Source organism: Microcaecilia unicolor, chromosome 5 (genome assembly GCF_901765095.1).
Source record: "Microcaecilia unicolor chromosome 5, aMicUni1.1, whole genome shotgun sequence".
Taxonomy (NCBI): Eukaryota; Metazoa; Chordata; class Amphibia; order Gymnophiona; family Siphonopidae; genus Microcaecilia; species Microcaecilia unicolor.
In genome coordinates, this window is record NC_044035.1 from 322,790,454 (window position 1) to 322,813,804 (window position 23,351).

A 23,351-nucleotide genomic window follows, 5' to 3' on the forward strand; every position below is an offset into this window, starting at 1 on the left:
ATGTCTAGGTAACAAACTTAAGTTCTCAAATCTGTGAGTTTCATTTCACTCAGTGTTTTCATTACGGATGAAAAAAAGAGCTATGAATCCATTGTCCTGGTAAGGTAGGTGTGGGCTCCGTGGAGGGCCCAGGCAGAACGAAAGGCTGCGAATCGCGGCAGATGGCAGTGCTAGGGTAAGAACCACATGGATCAGCAGGCGCATGTTGGCAGCATTAAGAGTGTGCTGGTTTGTGTGTGTGGAAGGAGCACAGCTGGACATGAGTAGTGTGTGGGACACAGAGAGGCAGCATTTTTCTGGGTAACATAAATAAATAAATAAATAAATAAATAAAGCTATAAATCCAATCTACTATAATAAAAAGCACCTCCAACGTTCTGAAGCTGACTCTGTGGCTTCAGTGAAGGGTTCGTAATGGTGTCACATCTATCTCTGCCCCGCCCTCGCGTCAAAACGTGATGACGTCGAGGGTGGGTAATCAGAAGGCAGGACTGAGGGAACTAATTCACCTCCAACGTTCTGAAGCTGACTCCGTGGACAGCCAGGGCTTTCAATAACACCGCCGCTTCGACAGAGCTAATCTGGGGACACAGGACAATCTCTGGGTAGCTGGAGGGGGCAGGGGAGACAGCAGAATTGCTGGGTGGCTGAAGGGGGGCAGGGGAGAGAGCAGGATCGCTGGGTGGCTGGAGGGGGGCAGGGGAGAGGAAAATTGCTGCATGGCTCGAGGGGGGCAGGGGATACAGGAGAATTGCTGGGTGGCTGCAGGGGGGGCAGGGGAGAGGAGAATCGCTGCATGGCTCGAGGGGGGCAGGGGATACAGGAGAATCGCTGGGTAGCTGGAGGGGGCAGGGGGAGACAGGAGATTAGCTGGGTGGCTGGAGGGGGGCAGGGGGGACGAGAATCGCTGGGTGGCTGAAGGGGGGCAGGGGAGAGAGGACAATCACACACACTCTCTCTCTCTCACAGACACACTTGCACCCAGTCTCACTCTCTGTCACACATACACACTCGCACGGTGCTGCCAACCACACAGAGGGGGGGGGGAGAGGCAGAGGGTCCTGAGACCACAGGGGAGGGAAACGCAGAGGGGGGGAGGGGGTCCTCAGACCTGAGAGGAGGGAAGGGGATCCTGAGACAAGGGTGGGGGAGGGGGTCCTGAGACCAGAGGGGGGAGAGGGTCCTGAGACCACAGAGGGAGGGGGGAGGTATCTCTGTCATACACACACACTCTCTCCCAGTCAGTGTCTTACTCTCTCTCACTCTCACACAGTCTCTCACACGTCTCACACTGTATCACATTCACTCTCTATGTGTCACACAGTCACTCTCACACTCTCGGTCTCACACACTCTCTCGGTCTCATAGAGAGTCTGTGTATCACACACACACACTCTCTCTCTCTCACACACACACACTCTCTTACACACAGTGTATCTGTGTGAAACACACTCTCTCTCTCTCACAGTCACTGTGTCTCACATACGCACTCGCACACACACGCATTCAAACACACACACTCTCATTCTCACACTCTCTCTCTCACAGACACACTCGCACCTAGACTCACTCTCTCTCTGTCACACACACACACTCGCACATTCACTCTTTCTCTCTCACACAGTCACTCACACACACTCTCTCAAACATACACACTCCGAGGAAAACCTTGCTAGCGCCCATTTCATTTGTGTCAGAATTGGGCCTTATTTACTAGTGTGTAATAATAAAGTAAAAAGCTAATTAGACCTAAGTATTGAATGTATATATTTAGACATGTGCAAATAAAACATTGAGGTATTTACGCAGTACATTCTCACATAGAGGTTAAAAGGTTATGGGAAGAGTTTTTTAAGCTATTCACCTGCCTTTGCAGAAATTGCCCTTCTCTGTCTGTCTAAAAGTACCAAGAGAAGCATGAGTAGAAATACTGATCGCACACATCAGTAATGAGACATCTGGCATTGCTCCCGCAAGTTGAAGTATTTCCTGTTTCTGTAGCTCTTCTTTATAGCAGCTGGAGGCCTTTTTGCTTCCTTTGCGCAATCATTTGTTTCCTAGGCCAAAGGGAAATTAACAATGCCATAAAAGACTCTCAAGATTGGCTGTTGATGCCGTATTTCTCAAGGAAAAGAAATGTAACCCCTACTTGCCCAGGTGAGCATAAGGTGGGTTACTTTTAGTAAATTGTAATAGTTTGTAGGACCAGTTTGAGCTGGGAAGTCGATTAGCACAGCAATCCACTCACTTAGCACTTTCTCTTAATAAGACTCTGCAGGCCAGAATTTAAGTTTTGAACCAAAAGGTTTACTTCAACTTGGATATTTAAAAGGCAAAATGGTTGGGGCAAGAGGCAGAAGGAGAGAAACTAAATTTCAACATTTGCAGTCTACTACTACTACTACTTATCATTTCTATAGCGCTACAAGGCATATGCAGCGCTGTACACCATATGCAAACGAGACAGTCCCTGCTCAAAGAGCTTACAATCTAGATAAGACAGGTAGACAGACAGAACAATTAAGGGTAAGGGAACAAAGAGGAGGATAAAAGGACAGGGCAAGTGAGTAGTGGTTAGGAGTCAAACGCAGTGGTAAAGAGGTGGGTTTTAAGTTTGGGCTTGAAAACGGCCAAAGACGGGGCTCTGTTAGATGTCCTTCTGGACAGTCTCTCTCTCTTGATAGAAGTCCTTGACAAAAGTTCTTCCACTGCTTTACTCTCTGTGGGCCCCTCCTCCAGAGGGAGGTTGCTCTGTAAGTCCCATTCAGTTAGATAGGACACTCTGAGCCTCCTATTACAAAGTCCTTAACAGGTGGATCTTCTCCTGATGGGAATCAGCTTCTAAAGTTATTTATCCTTCTTGATCTCCAGGCAAGCTCCTCTGGTCCTCCATTTCTCCTTTAGGCTTATTCTTTTAGTACATCACTCCTTGTGTTCCAAGAAGGATGTGGTGGTGGCTAGTTCCCCATTCCAGCTTTCAGCTGTGAGAATTACAGCAGCTTTATGGGATCAGTTACTGCTCTCTGCTCCTTCTTTTTCCGGGTGCAGTGGCTATGTTAGCCAAAGACCTTTTCTTCTTAGTATTTATCATACAGTAGCCAGAGAAGCAGGAGCCAAAGACCTGGGCTTGGTGTTTATATTAGCCCAGTTCTCTCTGTAAGTAGGGTTAAAAAAAACAGGTAAAGCTGACCTGGGATTGCTAAAGGGGTCTTCCTGGCTCCCGAGTGAGTAAAGGAGAGAGGAGCCAGCTCCAGCTTCTGTTTGCCTGAGCTTGAAGGGCAGGGCTTTGGTGGCAGATGAGTGTAGGCAGTTGGGAGGCAGGGCCGCAGGTCCTGCCACAAACCCAGAAGTGCTTTTAGTAGCATAAACCGCACACCTTGGTCCTTGTAAACCGCAGTGTGCAGTTTGTGCTTTTTCCAAAGCGTACATTTGTTAGCGTTCCAGATCACTCAGCTCGATATTCATCGATTCTGTCTTTTGGACTACATCAAGTTATTTTCATATTGATTTCACCGTTTGATGGTGTGATTTATTGTGCCTTTGGACAAAATGCTGGATTACTATCAACTCAGATTGATTTAGACTCCTGAGGCAAGTGCATAGCGCCAAAATGAAGAACTGCGTCGAGTATTTTCACATAGTTTGTCTTGAGCTGATTAGTTTTTAATAAAATTATCCCTGTGCTGGAACTTCTGTGGTCGTCTCCTCCTCTTTTTTGCTTTCTGTTTCTTGTTTGGTTTTCTCAAGGGGGTACCTTCTGCTATATTTTTATTGCTTCATGCATAGGTGTGCACATGGCTGCATAAATTGCAAAATTTCCCCTAAGTACTATTCTGTAAATACGTGCGTAGGTTACATAATGCATATTGTACAGGTAGGCGTACAGATAAGCGGAGTCTGGGTGGGGTACACAATTGTGCATGTAACATACGCACACACGTGTGATCTCTATGACTTGTACTTAACTTATACATTTATAGGTACATATTTATGTGGTCATACTAGTAATTGGTGCCTCTGTTTCTTTATAGAATAGATTTCTTCCAGGTGGTCTGGTATAATGCCCCTTACTCTCCTCTCAAATGCAGAAATATCAAATGAAACTTATCCATTATCTGCGTCCTGTGGATACTCTTTCTGGTTTTTTTTTTTTGAATAGTACACATTTTACTACATGATAGCTACTCCAAAACAACCAACTACAGTCAAATTAATTAATTAATTAGTTCATTTATATCCTGCATTATTCCAATAGCTCAGGTTCAATTTGGCTAATAACGTGTTGTGATTAACAGTACAAAAAGTGATGAGGGATAGTATACGTTAAGTAGTAATAAAGTAAGTAAGGATTGAGTATTACAATATGTAATATGGAAACGAATACTAGATGCAAAAAGTTAACGTATTATAGTCATCCATGTATAATAACAATTAAATGGAACGGAGAAATTGGAATAACTGTACAATTAGAGGTTTAAATTAATTAATTATGATCATCTGTGAGAAATTGCTTAAGCGGAAAGGCTTTAGGGTATTTCTGGAATATCAAATAATTACGTTCCCATCTGATGAATTTCAGTTGGGAATTCCACCACTTGGTACAGAGTTAAGGGAATTCTGACATATAGATTGACTTGTAGATCACACTTTTGCAACTGGGATAGTGGAGGGATAGATAATCTCTTGAACCAGGGAGAGCAAAGGGGGAGATCAATTAAAGGTTGGATATAATCAGGGGTTAAGCCATGTGGAGTTTTGAAAACAAAATCTGCGTAGTTTGAATGTTATTCTGGCTTTGATTAATAAGCATATGAATTATAATTCATGAGAAAGCAGGCCAAAAGAAGTGCAAAGTGCTACATGGGTCGCAAGGAGAAGACTTTTAAAAGATCAATATGCACTTTCGTATTTTCCTGAGCCTGCGGTTCTGCTGCTGTGTATGGGATGTGGTTAATTATCAAACCTATATGGATTCACACATAATCTATACAATGTAAAATCAGGAGACTGTAACTTCACAGCACAAAATATGAAAGGCCAGGCAGGTGAAATCAAATCCACCAACCTGAATCAGGCTTCCTTTGTAACTCTTACGCGTTTCTGGTCAATATTCTGCCAGGCACTGTAGTGCTTAAAAATGAAAAATAGAATCCTGAGCACAATCGATAATTTGATTCACCTAATAGCTTATTAAAAACGAGTCGCTGTTGTGCACTGACAGCTCCCACATACATAAGTAGCACTGCACAAAGGCATCAAAGAGGAGGGAAATTGATGAAACTTAATTTTGAGCATCTGAGTTCATCTCTCAGTCACTTCTGAGCTGCTCGAAAGGTGGAGATTAACTCACCAAGACTTCAAACGAGTAATATGATAAAAGCCATTCACCTTTCAGCGTTCAATACCACTTCATTATAATGAAATATGGAAGCCCTGCATGCATTCTGCCATCACCAGTTCTTTGTTCTGTTACATCAGACCTACTCATCTTTATTCCTTAAATAAATAATCTTCCATCTTCTCAGCTGTGAGTGGTGTTTCAGCATTCTCACCACTGTGCAGACGGTTCCACGTGCTCTGAATCTGACTGCTGTGGCTCTGAAGTTACACAAGATCCCAGAGCAGCACAACAGTTCTCCCTCTCTTAGGGGCCCTTTTACTAAGCTGCGTAAGCGCGTGCCAAAATGGAGTTACCACATAGCTACCGCGTGGCCCTTGGCCCGAAAAATATTTTTTTATCTCCTGGCGTGCGTCAGCTACGCGCGCCAAGTGGCATTTGGCACATGTAGGCCATTACTGCCTGGTTACCGTGTGAGACTTTACCCTAGGTCAATGGCTGGCGTTAAGGTCTCAGACCCAAAATGGATGCGCGGCAATTTTCATTTTGCCGCATGTCCGTTTTCGGCAAAAATTTTTAAAAGGCATTTTTTTGCAGGTGCGCTGAAAAATGATTCTGCATGCGCCCAAAACATGCGTCTACACTACCGCAGGCCATTTTTCAGCGCACCTTAGTAAAAGGACCCCTTAGCGAGGAGGGAGAAATCTAAACTCCAGTCTTGGCACGATAAGGATTTCTCCTATGTAGACCTATGTACTCCCTGAAAGATCTGTCAGACTGAAGAAATGGATAGTTAACTCTCCAAAGTATCAAGGAAAACATATCAGTTGCACCCAGTTACAAACAGTGGGGGGTTAAATGGGTCAATGGAAAGAAAACCCACACTGCTTCTCAGTGTCTGAAAACTGTCTATTTATCCCTGTAAGAATTAAGCAGTAAATCAGAGACTTGACAGATAATGCAAATTTTTGCAATGCCAATCCTAAGGAGCATGCATGATATGTTCAGCAGTTCTCCTATCCTTATTATTATTATTTGCTGCATTTGTATCCCACATTTTCCCACCTATTTGCAGGCTCAATGTGGCTTACAATGTTCCTTCATGGCATTTGCCATTCCAAAGTAATGCTTAGAAAGTTTATGTAATGCTTAGAAAGTTTTCTAAGGTTCCTTCTTTCTTTTTAGAGTTTTCTTTCTGAATTCTTCACCTCTGGGGTTTCTTAACCCAGTTCTCAGGACACCAAGCCAGTCTGGTTTTCAAGACGGCATTTGCCATTCCAGAGTAATGCTTAGAAAGTTTATGTAATGCTTAGAAAGTTTTCTAAGGTTCCTTCTTTCTTTTTAGAGTTTTCTTTCTGAATTCTTCTCCTCTGGGGTTTCTTAACCCAGTTCTCAGGACACCAAGCCAGTCTGGTTTTCAAGATATCCAAAATGAATATGCAAACCTATCTGGCTGGGTGTGTACCCAGGACTGGTTTGAGAACCTCTGATTGAGAGGGAAGATATATTAGTGGTTCAGGGGAGTATATGCTGAGAAGACTGCAAGAGGCCTGAATTTGAACAAAAATTGAATAACGCACTGCAGATGCATTGCATAGATAAACATCTGCAAAATAGGTCTTGAAAGTACTTATTTGGATGTTTTGAGAAGAAAAATGTCCAAATTGGGCTTTATGATGCTTTTTGGATGTTTTTCTCTTTTGAAAATGAGCTCCTTGGTGGTCTTATGTGAGATTCTTGGCTAGTTAGATAAACTGTAGACAGCAAACAGGATAAACAGTTTATTGTCCTGTGTGTTTAATTAACTGGCAGAGTGGGGCTTTTTTTTTACATACCCTGGCAGATCCCAAATGTAAAGCTTAGCTTTTTGGCTTCTACTAAAGAGCTAACAAGCCTAGAATGACTTGCAAATTATCATTCCCTTAAGTATTTCCCTCCTTAGTTGCTGATCTTACCTCAGAATTTTCTTGTTGATTGTTTTCATTTGAACAGGTACCTTTCTTTGAGGGAATTTCATTCTTCTAGTACCATTCAAGGAAACTGCTGAGTGATAGGGAATAAATCAGCAGAGGTTTTCAATGTTTGCTTTTTTTTTTTTTTTAATCTTTTCTTTCCTTGGCTGGCTGGTCAGGTGAAATATATGAGGTGGATCTGGGAATTCCCTCAGTGACTGCCTTTAAGTAGGCTCCAGGCTTAAAAGTAGGGTTGCTGATTTGTCATAGTTCTATGTATATTTTTCTTTGAAAATAGCAAAATCCCATTATTGAGGTTGGAGTAATCCCTTGCCTAAAACTGTCCTGGTTTGAAATCTGGTTGAAGAAACCCTCTTAGAGTAGTAAGGAAAGCAGGACTATCCCTTTATCTCTCTTGTATTTCCTCTCTCCCCTCCCTACTCCCCCCTTTCTTCAGAAGGAATTTCAGTAACTTCATATATATGCTGCACAAGGCCTGTTACAGAAATAGGGTGGTGGTTCACATTCAAAGCTATAATTTGTGTGTGTGTGTGTGTGTGTGTGGGGGGGGGGGGGGGGGGGGGTCAATGTTCAACCCATGCCACTCAGCAATGTTATGAACATCGGTCACCTCAGGCTGTTTTATTCCTGGGTCAGTGCCGGGTCATGCCTAGACACAGGCACTGAAAATCCAGGTATAGGCAATATTCAGCTCAATACCCGACTAACTAATCCGACAGTCAGGACAGCTTTTTGCTATCCTAACATGAGCTGGCAGTGGCGTTCCTAGGGGGGCTGACACCCGGGGCGGATCGCCGATGCGCCCCGCCTAGGGTTACCATATGGCTCCAGAAAAAGGAGGACGGATTGAGTCAGCTGGGTTTTACTTCCATTGCTTTCAATGGAAAGCAATGGAAGTAAAAACCGGCTGGCTCAATCCGTCCTCCTTTTTCTGGAGCCATATAGTAACCCTAGCCCCCGCCCCCCGGGTGCAGCGCCCCCCGGGTGCAGCGCGACCCCCCCCCCGGCAAAAGGGCACCACCCCCACCCCGGCGAAAGACCCCCCCCGGGTGCACGCCACTGGGGGGGGGGGTGCCGCGCTCCAGTCAGCTTCCTGTTACTTCCTGTTCCGGGGCAGAGGGAGCATGGAAACGAACGAAGCTGACCAGCGCGCGGCACCCCTCCCCAGCGGTGTGCACCCGGGGCGGACCGCCCCCACCGCCCCCCCCCCCTTGGTATGCCACTGTGAGCTGGTTAGTTATCTAGTTAGCGGACTGAAAATTGGCATTAACCAAATAAATGCTGGCTCTGCCCAGAGTTTGCCCAGGACCACCCAGGCCCTGACTAAATAGAGGCAAAGTGCTCAGACCAGATATTCAGCAGCACTATCCAGTTCAGTACCACTGAATAACTGGGTTTGCCCCCAGTCAGCATGATTTAACCATGCAGGAGCCTTTTCTTTCCTGTTAAATCTTTTTGAATATTGGGCATTGTGGGGCCCTTTGACTAAGCTGTGTAGGCGCCTATGCACGCCCAACGCATGCCAATTCGGAACTACTGTCCCGCTACCACGTGGCCCAGGTGGTAATTTCATTTTTTACGCGCGTCCAGTAAGCATGCCGGAAAATATATTTTATTTTCCAGCACGCGGCACTAACCAGGCGGTAATTGGTATTGTACGTGTGCTGACGATTACCGCCCGGCTAACGCGTGAGATCTTACTGCTAAGTGAATAGGTGGAGGTAAGGTCTCAGGCTGAAAATGGACATGCGCCAATTTTCATTTTGCTGCATGTCCATTTTTGCCCCTCCTCCCCCAAAGGCCTTTTTTGCAGGCGCGCTGAAAAATGGACCTGCACGCGTCCAATACATGCGTCTATAACAGCACAGGCCATTTTTTGACAACCTTAATAAAAGGACCCCTGTGTGTTTTAATTCTTCTTTGTTTTTTATTGCTATTTTTATTGGCATTGTTCTGATTGTTGGGGGGAGAGTGAGGGTGCATCTTTATTTTCAAATTTTTCTTTATTGGTATTTCATCCTTTATTTTCTCTCAGTCCCTCAGGCACTAGCCAAAATCTGTTAGGAGCCAGGGAAAATCTCCAGACTGTGGATCTACTTCACCCCCACTCAATTTCTTTTCTCTCTCTCTCACTTTTTTTTTATTGTTGTTGTATTTTTACACATTCTTCTTTTTCTTATTTTATTCATCCACACTAATTCTCCACTTCTTTACCTCAGGATGGTGGTGGTGGCGGCAGTAGAAGTGGTACCAGTTTTGCTTTTTGGGGCCGGAATAGCAACAGCATCTCCCAGTTCGGGCCAGTTGCAATGGAAACAACTGTTCGCTTTAGGCTGCAAAGGCACCTCCTCCAAAAATGGACCTACTGCAAGAAATGTAACCCTTCACCTCCAATAGAGGTCACTCACAGAAGCTCTCCTTCTGGTCTGGGCGTTCTGCTCTGCTACTCACACAGATATGACATCAGGGAGTGTAACATAACCTCTAGTGTATGAATTGAGTGTGCTAACCAGTGGTGTGCTGGAGCAGGCTCTCACAGGCTCGCAAGAGCCGGTTGTTAAGTTTTTAAGAATTTTGGGAGCCGGTTGTTAAAGTGGGGCCCTCCATGGCTACTTTAACAACTGGCTCTCAAAATGTGGGCTTGGGCCCGTTGCTGAATTCTCTTTTACTTTGCTGGTGGTGATGCTGAGCCCTGCCAGCCAAGTAAATAGACTACTGCTGCTCCCCGCTCCTTGTTTCCAGCTCTGGGCAGCAGGCTGGTACTTCTCGAGCATGTGAGAGAAGTTCCAGCATGCTGCTCAGAGCAAGACGTTGGGAGTGGTGGCAGTCCATTTATTGGCTGCCAGCAAAGGTATGCCTAGTGTGCCCGCACGAAGGGAGGGAGGGAGGGAGGGAGGAGAGAGAGGCAAGTGTTGCTCCCCCACCCCACCCCCCCGGCCACCCCTGGCCCTTCCAACTGCAGAGCTGGTTACATCCGGAGAAAGAGCCTGTTGTTAAAAAATTACCAGCACATCCCTGGTGCTAACCCTCAGCACAAATACAGGAAATTCATGCACTTGCAGACCAAAAGAAAAGAAGCAGACCTTGTTGAAGAAAATGCAGTTTTTAATACGTTTATTTAGATCTTGCTCACACCTTTTCAGTGGTAGCTCAAGGTGAGTTACATTCAGGTATACTGGATATTTCTCTATCCCAGGAGGGCTCACAATCTAAGTTTGTACCTGAGGCAATGGAGGGTTAAATGATTTGCCTAAGATCACAAGGGGCAGCAGTGTGATTTGAACTGGCCACCTCTAGATTGCAAAACTGGTGCTCTAACCACTATGCCACTCCTCTACTCCCGCTACTGGTACTCCCAGGGTTCACAATCAGATGCCCGACATGGCCATGTTTTTTGCTGCTTTTTACTGTTTCAGATGGACCCAGGAAGACACACGTTGACCTGCGTTGGTGGAGTTTTTAGGTTTGCACCAACCGGTCCTTTATGCCCCTGACGCAGCCTGTATTTTTGGTGAAATATGGCCAGGTCGGGCATCTGATTGTGAACCCCGGGAGCATCAATACAATTTATTAAAGACTGCATTTTCTTTAATAAGGTTTGCTTCTTTTCTTTTGTTCCACTGTAGATATTGTGGAGAGGTGAGTCCTGAGGGGACTGGGAGAGGGTGGACTTGCAAGGAAAGAGAGGAGAGGCCTAGGCAACACAGCCACGCCATTGCCCACACACAAACTTAACTAAGAAACTGGGAAGGGCTTACATCTACTACTTTGGCAAGCAAGACTGAAAGGGTTTGAAAGGTGTGAAAAACTATACGTTAGTGGTTCTAAAGATATAAGTTATAGACTAATGCTATTGGTTTAAGTGCACTACTACTGGGTTAAGTACCAAGACTGTTGAAATTTGTTGGTGTTTGTTTATGGTAACTTTATTGCTGTGATAAGAAATCCTCATTTCTTAGGTGCGTAAGACAGTGTATATAGAGGTCTATGTATATAGTTCAATAAAGCCTGTTTAATTTATTACCCAGCCCTGTTCACAGCAGTTCTTTGGATTTTTTCTGGGAGGAGAAGAGGATAATCCTACCCGCTAACATTTTTCTTTCCCAGGTGGAGGCACTAAGTGCCAAGTGAGTAAGGAGCTGATGGAGACTGCCTTCAGGATGCTCCATCCAGGTTGGGCCCCAGATCCAGGAATGCCCTCAAGGGGGCGCAGCATGAATTTTTAGTATGAAATATTTTGAGATGTTTTGTTTTCAGTTTGATTTTATGTCAAAAGATTCCCGAGTTTTACAAAAGTCAGTTTCTAACCATTTTTAATCAACAGTTAGGTTCCCCATCTACTTGCACACATCAGTGTGATCATTCTCCCAAAGGCACTCTGAGTAATTCATACTGTCTAGCAATCTAAACTATATTTATTCAGAAAAAAATGCATGCCAGAGTTTTTTTTTACAATAATATTCTCCCATTTTTGTTATTGTAATAAACACCGAGAAGTATACATAAAAGCTGAAAGAGCCTTGTCAGTATTATAGTATCAGCCTTCACCTGCTGCATATCACCTGTCTACTTATTACATGATGTACAAGAAGCTGCCATTCTGTAGATGAGAAAGGAAAACCTCAGTTATGATGGAAGAACATTAGATCTGTTTGAAACGCATCAGTCTACAATGGCAGCAATACGGACACTAGCTAAAGATATTAATGGGAGCCCAGATAGCTCTAGGAGCTGTGACACGCAGACAGCCTTTAACGGAAGAAATGTGATCAGGATCTTCATCTTCCCACATCCCTATTATGATTATACAGTAGAGAGGCTGAATGGCCTGAGGCCAAAGCTACTTCATCATTGGGAAGGACACCAGGATTTGCATCTATCTTGTTAAGGTTAATTGTACCATAAGTTAGGCAGTGAGTGGGTTGTAGCCATTGTAGTCTGACGCATTAGATCAAGCTGATGCTGAATATTAAAAAAAAAAAACCCAAAACATATAAAACTAGAAATTTGACAGATTTGTTCTAATAGTAAAATGCCTTTCTCCTGCCAAAGTGACCAAGTAATTTGCTCATTCATTTTAATACTAGACTTATACCATTGGGCAGTTTATAGTGTTTCTCCACAATTTGCTAACTTTAAATCAAAGTTGCACATAATCTGATGAGAAATTTAATAGGGGAGGGACAGATTATTATCCTCTCAGCCAGTAGGCACATCTGACCTTGATCTATTCATCAAAAGTAACAGAAACATAGATAATAAAGATGATCTCCTCTAGTGCATGAAGGCTGACCTCTTTTTCCGTACCTTTTGAACTACTACTTTTGAGAACCAAGGCAGCCTTCTTTTTCTCTTACTTTTATTTACTTTCCTTACAAAAAGGTTTGTTGTCCTTTCAGTTTTGCCCACTGCTTTCTACTTCTCCCAGTTGTTCCCATCTTCTAGCTAACAACTCCTTGAGCTAATCCCCCAGGGAAGGTTCTAGACTTCAAAAAAAAGTTTTCTTCTAAGTCTAGAACCTTCACTTTTGAATGAACCCTCTCCACACCCCTCTTAATATTGAACCACACCATGAGGTGATCCCTGGATGCCAGATGATCACCCACTATAACATCATACCCACTCTCCCCATTCGTAAGCACCAAGTCCAATATGGCCCCATCCTGTGTAGATTCCATTACCAACTGCTTGTAGAGAATCCAATCAATATCTGGCATCTTAAAATCACTTATGAGTAGTTTTTCCCCTTTCATAGCTATAGTTTGAATGTCTTCAATTAAATCTCTGTCCACTTCTTCTTTCTGTGGAGGAAGCTTATATCACATCAATGTAAATAGAATTTCTGCTTGTGTAATTGAAACTGATAAATATATTTTTTTAAAAGGTTGCCTATGTAAGAAGTCCAAAAAGGTGCTTATTTTATAATGGCAGTCTAGGCATCCAAGGGGGCTTATTTTCAAAGCACATAGACTTACAGAGTTGCATAGGTTACTATTGGGCTCATTTTCGAACGAGAAGGACGTCCATATTTTGACACAAATCGGAAGATGGACGTCCTTCTTACAGAAATGTCCAAATTGGTATAATCAAAACCCAATTGTGGACGTCTCCAACTCCAACTGCAGTCGGTCGCAAGGACGTCCAAATTTCAAGGGGGCATGTCGGAGGTGTAGCGAAAGTGGGACTTGGGGCATGCCTAACACTTGGACGTCTTTGACCCATAATCGAAAAAAGCAAGAATGTCCTTGATGAATACTTGGATGTTTTCATCTGGACGTGTTTTTTTAACGAATAAGGCACAAAAAGGTGCCTGAAATGACCAGATGACCACCGTAGGGAATCGGGTATGACCTCCCATTACTCCCCCAGTGGTCACTAACCCCCTCCCACCCTCAAAAAACATCTTTAAAAATATGTCGTGCCAGCCTCAGATGTCATACTCAGGCCCATGACAGCACATGCAGATCCCAGGAGCAGTTTTAGTGGGTACTGCAGTGCACTTCAGACAGGCGGACCCAGGCCCATTACCCCCCCTACCTGTTACATTTGTGTAGGAAACAGCGAGCTCTCCAAAACTCCCCTCCATGTAACTTTGTAAGTCTAAGGGCTTCTTTTACTAAGCGGCAGTAAGCCCAACATGGGCTTTTCACTCGCTTTACAGGAAGTACTGCTGGGCTACCGCAGCACCCCAGCGGTACTTCCCACCCATAGCACGCCATCATTTCTGGCGCTACAAAAATGTATTTATTTGTGTAGCGCTGGAGTGTACCCGACGGTAATCGGGCAGTGCCACTTGCTGCCCGGTTACCGCCAGGTTAACCCGGGAACACTTACCACCACCTCAATGGATGGTGGTAAGAGCTCCCCCCAAAATGGCCGTGTGGCAAGTGCTTTACTTGCCGCATGGCCATTTCCTGCAGGAAGGTGAGACTTCCCTTTTACCAGCTGCGGTAAAAGGGGGCCTCGGTGTGCATGTAAAACGTGCACCGACGCCAGCGCTGGCCCTCTTTTGCTGCAGCTTCATAAAAGGGACCCTAAGTACTTTGAAAATAAGCCTCTAAGTGTATTTATAAAATAGGCTGCCAGAATCAGCCTCACTAGCATGCAAATGCCCATGCACAAATTTACATCAGCCCTGAAAAAAGGTATAAATTTATGTAGATACTCTACATGCGTGCCCATGTATTTTATAAAATATGCATGTACATCAGCTACAGGTGGGGGTTCTTGTCAATTTACACTTAGCTGTAGGCAGTTAGGTGTGTAACTGATATCCAGTCTTTGCTATCAAGTGCCACATGTATGACTACCTCCCAGTCGGGGAGAAGTTGTATGTGTTCACTCAGTGCAAAGAGCTTCTGGCTGTCGGAGAACGAGTTTGATTCCTGGTGGCTAGAGTAGCAGACTTGGAGGAGCTGAGGAAGACAGAGAGGTATATAGAGAAGACCTACAGGGACATAGTACAGTTGTCTCACACCTTCAATCTGGCAGCCTCTGTTCTGCCATAGAAGAAAGAGTTTAACTGGCAGGAGAGTATCAACTTGGTAGTCAAGACCTGCCCTCCAGGGAATACAGGATAAGGATGTGTCAGGATCTTATGCCCAAGAGGGAAGGGTTAGGCATGTAGATAACTGATTGGCTGGTGAGTGTGAGGATCTCTTGGTCAGTCTGCTTGGTGCAAGGTGGCAGACCTCATGTATCACATAAATAAGAGTTTAAAGACTGGTGGAAGAAGCTGTCTGTCTTGGTAGATGTGGGTACCAACAAGTGTAGGAGGGAGGTTCTGGAAGACTAAAGGAGTTTCTATGCTCAGTGTCACACCAGACTACTCATAATCATTGCTCAAAAAACCTCTAAAAGAGTGCAACTGTGCATAAACACAAATTTAGCATTCATTTAATATGCGCTAACAAGCACACTTAGCTTTTCACTCAGCAGTAATCTCCCAACAGGGTCCTGTTTCACCAACTGACTTCTTCAGGGTAACATCAAAGTTGGGTGTGCTTATAATCTAAAACAAAATGATATACATGAAAATAGCACTTATAAAATTTAAAACTTTAATGGAACAGCAAAAGAAAACAGCTTATTTGGCAAAAAGCATAGCAAAATCACTACAGGATAGCCTGCACTGCATTCAAGATGGCGTTGACTCAAAAAGGTGCCATAAAACAAACCAACTAATCAAATTGTTACAGAGGAGATGTTTCTGCTTTAGGTAAATTATCTTTAAGAAATGATCGGCCTGAAAAGAAGTCTTCACTTCTCTTAATATCACTGCTTTAAAGATCTTCACAATTGGATCCAATGGAATGAGGGCAACCAGGTTGATTTTGGAATAACATATGATTGATCAGGAAGCACTTCTTTCTTATCAAAACAAATCTGTAATTGTAACTGTCAAATAAATTGTTCCAAATCGATGCTAAACTGGAATTCATTAAAACTTGCTGCTGGAACACAAGATAAACCCCGAGATAGTAAAGCATGATCTGAGGGTGAAAGAACATGAGAAGACATATTGTTACCATTGATTCTGCTGTCTCCACTGTTTCTAAGAATGGGACTGGTTGGCATTGAATCCCCTTCCACCTTTTTGGCTTCGTCCTCTCATATGTCATTATTGACAATCATCTAAAACATCTTTGCTGCTATCACTGCTGCTTTGGAGAACTATTACTCATGATGATATCCGATAATTTGTCTGAATGAAGGTATAACTAAGAGGTGCTGTTGGATTGAGCAAGATGCTGGTGCATTAAGTAAGTCTAATGTAGACATGACATCTGTGAGAAGGAAGAGGCTGTCCTACCCTGGTTAGGCCCCTAGAGGGCGCTGTTCCCCTAAAATGTCCAGGGAGAAGGGCTGGGTGAGTCACTAAAGGGAGCCAGTAGGGGATGTATAGCAGGAGGTCGCTAGGACCGAGGAGAGTCCTGGAGGAGGAAACATGTGCAGCAGGTTATGGGCTGGGTCCTGTTTGGCTATTAACCACTTAATACCCCACGGGAGTTGTGAGGGAAAGAGGAGAGCTAGCAGCGGAAGAAGAGAGCTGGTAGCTAAAGCAGGAGGTCCCCATGTGAAGTACTGGCTGAGCCCTTTGGACTGGTGGTGAACTGTGTGCAAAGCAAGGAAGCTGGCTGGGGTAAGAAGGCCCTAGAGTGCCAGGTAATGAACAGTTAACTAGAAATGCTTAAGCTGGAAGATTGAACTGAGTAGGAAGAAAGGTTTAAGTTGGAAGAACTGTTTAAGCTGGTAAAAGTGTCTTAAGCTGGAAGAAGTGTGCCCCAGGGGCTGGAATAAAGATGTGTATGAAAATATCCTGTTGGTGAGACCTGACTATGTTTGCCTTTTGAGAAACAGGTCACCCCGAGTAGAAAGGGGTAGTAGAGTAATTTGCATAAAATCTGCATACTGAGAACCAGCTCACCCTGAGTGAAAGAGGGACCTGGGATCCTGAGGTGGGAGCTTCATCTTCACAATAGGCTCATCTTCACACATCAGATTATCAGATATTAGTAACCAATGTACAGCTTTAAGGATATTTATTGCTCTGCCAGAAATTTTCTTTTAAAAGTCTTTTTGTTGTGGAGGATTAATGCCAAAATGAAAGAAGAGGCTTAGGGGACCCGTTCCCTTGAAGTTAGAGATGCAACTGGTGCAGCAGACAATAATAATCATCTTTGCACAGACTTTATCGTCAAATACATCAACTGTCTTTGGGGCAAGGAAGAATCCAGAGCAGGAGTGCCACGTGTCACTCAGCCTGATGGGTCCCAAACCTTTGGGGCTACAGAGAATGGTGCCCACTGAGCTACAAAATGGAATAGGAGGTTTCCTTGCTTGAGCAGCTTTGGTGGAACAGTTGCTGTTTTAAATTGTGAGGATTCAGTAAATGGCATCAATCTTGGCCCTAACTTCGCACCTAGAAGGTATGTAGATTGTGGAGTCTGCAAAGGAGATGTGGTTAATGGCCGAGGGAGCAGCTAGTCCTTCTGCTGAATTATTGCTGAGACCATCTGCCTTGAAGTCCTTGATTCAGCCAACTAAAACTACATTGGTATTGATCTGGTCAGATTTTGAATCCCTGCACAAGGCCTTTTCTGCCTTTACTTTTATCTCTTTAGGGAATTCTTCAATGATTAAGGATTTTCGGACATAGATGGAGAATCATGTTTCTAGAATTGACAAAACTATCAATTCTATCTCCCAGAATAAAACCATATAGATAACTATGTCTCAGGAGAGAATGGTATTGTATTGGAAGATTGAGAACTTTGAAAATTGGGTCAGACATTTGAAGCTGAGGATACTTAATTTTCAAAATCCAATAATCCACTCAAATCATCTCTTTGGTTCACTACCAGTTCTTCATTTCCAAAACTGTTTGTCTACTTCTAACGTAGTTATGAAAAATGTGGAGATAAAAAGACTTCAGTGTACAAATTTTAATGGCTGGACATCATTACTCACTGGTCATTAAAAAAAAAAAAAAACAACTCCACTCCAAAGTTATGAATCTCAGAACTTGGTAATGTCCCAAATCAATATTTTATATATTCAGTGTCCATTTTCTCAAAATATTAATATATATGCTGTTAAGAGAAAGGAAGAGGTCCAATGAGATCCAATGAGATCCCCTGACACAGCCATAGCAGAACAGGGAGTATGCCTGTTGGGAAGTTATATTGTAGAAGAAGTTGCGACTTGTGGTATCAAAAAATAAACAAGATAAGTTACATTAATATATATGTGATGATTTATTTAAGAATTTGGAATGTATATTCATTAATATTAATATAAGGTAGACAATGAAAATATAAAATATTGACTTGGGATATTACCAAATTCTGATTGTCATAATTTTGAAGTGAAGTTTTTTCATGACCAGTGATGAATGATTTCTAACCAAGGCTGTGAAACTTTTACACCGAGGTCTTTTTTTCCCCCCATAACTAAGGGCCTCTTTTACTAAACCGTGTTAGCGATTCCCATGTGGCAAACGGGACAAAGTCCATTTGAACTGAATGGGCTGTGTCGCATTCGATGTTCTAGAAATCAGTAACACGGTTTAGTAAAAGGGGCCCTAAGTTAGAAGTAGGCAATCCATTTTGGAAATGAAGAACTGGTATGGAACCAAATGGGAGATCTGAGTGGATTTTCAGGTTTTTTGTTTTTCAATTTGTTCTACTCATTGTCTCCTGATACATGAGTGTTGGATACTTAATTTTCCACATACTCAAATGTCTTACATAGTAACATAGTAGATGATGGCAGAAAAAGACCTGCACGGTCCATCCAGTCTGCCCTACAAGATAAACTCATATGTGCTAGTTTTTTGTGTATACCTTACCTTGATTTGTACCTGTCTTTTTCAGGGCACAGACCGTATAATTCCGCCCAGTACTATCCCCGCCTCCCAACCACCAATCCCACCTCCCACCACCAGCCCTGGCACAGACCGTATAAGTCTGCCCAGGACTATCCCTGCCTCCCACCACTGGCTCTGGCACAGACCGTATAAGTCTGCCCAGCACTAGCCCCGCCTCCCAACCATCTCTGCCACCCATTCAAGGCTAAGCTCCTGAGGATCCCTTCCTTCTGAACAGGATTCCTTTATGTTTATCCCACGCATGTTTGAATTCCGTTACCGTTTTCCTCTCCACCACCTCCCGCGGGAGGGCATTCCAAGCATCCACCACCCTCTCCGTGAAAAAATACTTCCTGACATTTTTCTTAAGTCTGCCCACCTTCAATCTCATTTCATGCCCTCTCGTTCTACCGCCTTCCCATCTCCGGAAAAGGTTCGTTTGCGGATTAATACCTTTCAAATTCTCCTAGAGACTTATTTTTAAAGAGGTCTTGAAATATCCTGATATTTGCCTACTTCGGAGCAAGTGAAGCCTAAGGGTTATGGTCATATATCAGTAGTTGTTTCCTCGGAAAGCCTTAATTTCTATACTGTAAAAAATATACGAGGAGATAGTAGACAGAGCCTAACTACTTGTTTCATTTATATTTCTTAAAAATAAGGAAGCATTACTTTCTTTGTATTTTAAAACCCCTGAATTGAGTTTTATGGGAGGCCAAATTTTCCCAGATGTGTCATGATGGACTCAGGAAACGAGGAAGAAATTCTTTGCCCTATTCCAGAAACCAAACTCCACTGGGGCTAAGTTTCAACTTCCCTATAAAAGTGTTGTTAGTCTTAAGAAAAGAACATACCATTTTCTTTGAGCCTTCATATTGTATTTCTTTATAGATACTAACCTGCTTATAATCAAACGAGAAAAACGCCCAAGTTCCGACCTAAATCGGGAGATGGACGTTTATCTCACAAAAACAAATAACGCGGTATAATCGAAAGCCGAACTTGGACGTTTTCAACTGCACTCCATCGCGGAAGCGTACAAAGTTGACGGGGGCGTGTCGGAGGCGTGGTGAAGGCGGGACTGGGGCATGGTTATCACCCGAACAGAGATGGGCACCTTTCGCCGATAATGGAAAAAAAGTATGCGTTTGCAGCTAGAATTTAGGGCACTTTTCCTGGACCCTGTTTTTTCACAAATAAGGCCCCAAAAAGTGCCCTAAATGACCAAATTACCTCCAGAGGGAATCGGGGATGACCTCCCCTGACTCCCCCAGTGGTCACTAACCCCCTCCCACCACAAAAAAAATGATGTTTCACAACTTTTTATTTTCACCATCAAATGTCATACCCACCTCCCTGGCAGCAGTATGCAGGTCCCTGGAGCAGTTGTTAGGGGGTGCAGTGGACTTCAGGCAGGTGGACCCAGGCCCATCCCCCCTACCTGTTACAATTGTGCTGCTTAATGCTTATTAGTCGTCCAACCCCCCAAACCCACTGTACCCACATGTAGGTGCCCCCCTTCACCCCTTAGGGCTATAGTAATGGTGTAGACTTGTGGGCAGTGGGTTTTGAGGGGGATTTGGGGGGCTCAACACACAAGGGAAGGGTGCTATGCACCTGGGAGCTCTTTTACCTTTTTTTTTGTTTTTGTAAAAGTGCCCCCTAGGGTGCCCGGTTTGTGTCCTGGCATGTGAGGGGGACCAGTGCACTACGAATCCTGGCCCCTCCCACGAACAAATGCTTTGGATTTATTCGTTTTTGAGCTGGGTGCTTTCATTTTCCATTATCGCTGAAAAACAAAAATGCCCAGCTCACAAATTGTCGAATAAAACATGGATGTCTATTTTTTGCGAAAATATGATTTGGTCCGCCCCTTCACAGACCCGTTCTCGGAGATAAACGCCCATGGAGATAGACGTTTTCATTCGATTATGCCCCTCCACGGGTGTTTCTGAAAATGATGTGTGATTACAGTATTCTGATTTGACTGAGATCTTTAAGTTTTGTAAGGTGTTTTTTTTTTTTAACTCCTTGCCCGTTTTATTACCTGATCTAGCTTCTTCTGGTTTATAGGTCTTAGCTCCTCAAAGCTCGTGGTCTGCTTTAAATTTGGGGGGGTTTATGCTCGATAGGAATATTCCTTGGAGTATTTTCTATTAACTTTGTTTTCATGCAAAGATATTCTTTTTTGTTCCTTTGTGAAAAGCTATAAAAGAGAGAGAAATATTTAAAATAGAACCTAAAGGAAAGCCAACAGTCAATCAGGAGCACAGGATTTGGAGTAAGGAATCTTTGCAGGATAGTATCAAAAAGGGGAAGTTAGAGCAGGCCAATAGAGAGATTGTAACAAAGGCAAAAGAAAGCCAGGTGCCTCTAAGGGAAGAGTAAAGGTTGCAAATTATCCCGGTCAACTGCTTTACAGCTTGTAGATACAAACAAAAAATAAACTTTGAAATGTCTGTATATAAATGTTAGAAGTCTAAAAAACAAGATGAGAGAGAGAGTTAGAGTGCGTAGAACTAAATGAAGAGGTATATATAATAGGCACCTCAGAGACCTGATTGAAGAAGCATAACCACTAGGTCACCACGTTACCAGGGTACAAATTGTATTGCAAGGATGGGGGTGAGGAGGTGTCAAATTGGAGAGGGTGATGCTAGATGTTAAACAGAAAATTGAGCCAAACTGAATAAAAATTCTGCAACCTGGAATCCTTTTGAATACAAATTCCATGTGTGACGGGAAAGAGAATAGTGCTGGGCGATGCTACCATGTACCTTGGCAGAATGAACAGACCTATGATGAAATGTACAAATTTGGAACACTACCAAATTTGACAACTATACAATAGTGGGTGATTTCAATAAGATAATTTGTCAATCAGCTTTTGATGAGTATTTTGTATGCCATATCCAGTTTGGAATTAATGAAGCTGGTGATTAGACTGTTTGCCCTGTGAAATTACTACTGTATTTGAGTGCAGGATTTTGGGCACTGAGATTTCTTTCCATTTAGTAAATGGACCATTTAGTTTGTGTCCAATTTGAAGTGAACGTAACCCCTCTGCTTGTTATTTATTCAAGCAGTGGAGCAGAAGCTTGGCTCTTGGTTTGAATGAACCAGGAGGAAAAAAAAGCCCCATTCTGGAGCTGGACTACAGAAGTCGTGAAATTTTCAAGACTATTCATCTTAGGAAAAGCCTGTGTGGAAATGGATCTCACGAAGACTGTGTGGCTGATTCAGAAGGGTTGGCCACTGTTATAAACAGGATACTGGGAAACATGGACCTTTGGTCTGACCCTGTATGCCAATTCTTATGTTCCTCCCCTTTTCCCTCATGCCTTTTTCCTCCCTCATCCTCTGCTGGGGTTGTGTGGGGTACTGAATTACCCCTGGCCAGATTTGACTGTTCATTTCACAGCATTAATCTAGTATGTAAATACAGCCATCCACCTCATCTAAATCATAGATCTTACTATAGGGGGCCAAGGGATGGTAATAACCATCTCAAAAAAAATGGCTGCCTCTCTCGCTTCAGCCATCAGCTGATACGTGGGATAACCCAAACCTGTGCCCTAACCAATCGCTTGCTTTTGTTTTTTTTTCCTTCAATCCCTCTCCCCATTGCAATCCCACCCCATTCCCATGTCAGCAGCATTTAAAGATGAATTCTATATATGGCACTGAAAAAAAGCACTATTCTACAAGCCCTGCTTAAAGCTAGGCATGGTTATTAGAATTAACTATCTAACCATAGGGATTACGTTCAAAAAACAGAGTCTATTTAAACATCTAGATACTAAAGACTCCAGAGCTATGAAAAAGCTTATTTTATTAACAAAATATCAATCATTCACACATCACAATATTTCACAATACAATGTTACCACTCATTCACCCTAACATGTGTCAACCAATTATCAAAATTCGGAAAAAACATATATAGCTGTGCCAATTGGTCTTTACATATTACTATTCTTCTTCGATGCTTATATATAGTCCTTTAGAACAATGTACAGCTTATGCATTTGATATTATGAGTTCATCTTCAACTCTGGTTCTATAAAATAGAACCAGCGCGTAATTAGTGCTGAATGTCCTGCACTAAAACAGTTTTAGAACCATATTGCACCGTAATAGTATGCTCAGTCCATAAAAGTTCATAACTATTTTCTTGCTTACTAGCAACAATTATTAAGAATATTAAAACACTCCAAAATTGAAATGGCTGAAGACATGTAAGCGTGCTTGAAATTTTCACATCGCCGGTTCCCCGATGCTGATCGGCATTTCGTCTCCTTCTTCAGGAGGAACCAAAACTGTAACAATATTACAGCACATCATCCATTGTTCACTTCATGCAAAATGTATGAATTTTTTACATGCATTATCATATTGAAATGTACTTACTAATAATCTAACACTTGGCTGCTCACCAGCGTGGCGGTCGGCAGTGCTTCCGTACAAGAATCACATCTCCGGAAGTTGCTATATGCATGGCGAAAAGGCGCATGAATTAAATACCCAGCACTTCAGAACGTAACTCACGTCCTGACAAACGTCACACCCATTCGACCTCCAAATTAAGGCCACGTGGTGTTACTGTGTCCCATGTATAAATATAACGCTGCTCTAATGCAAGTAAGCGAGCGCTTATATCCCCGCTTCTATT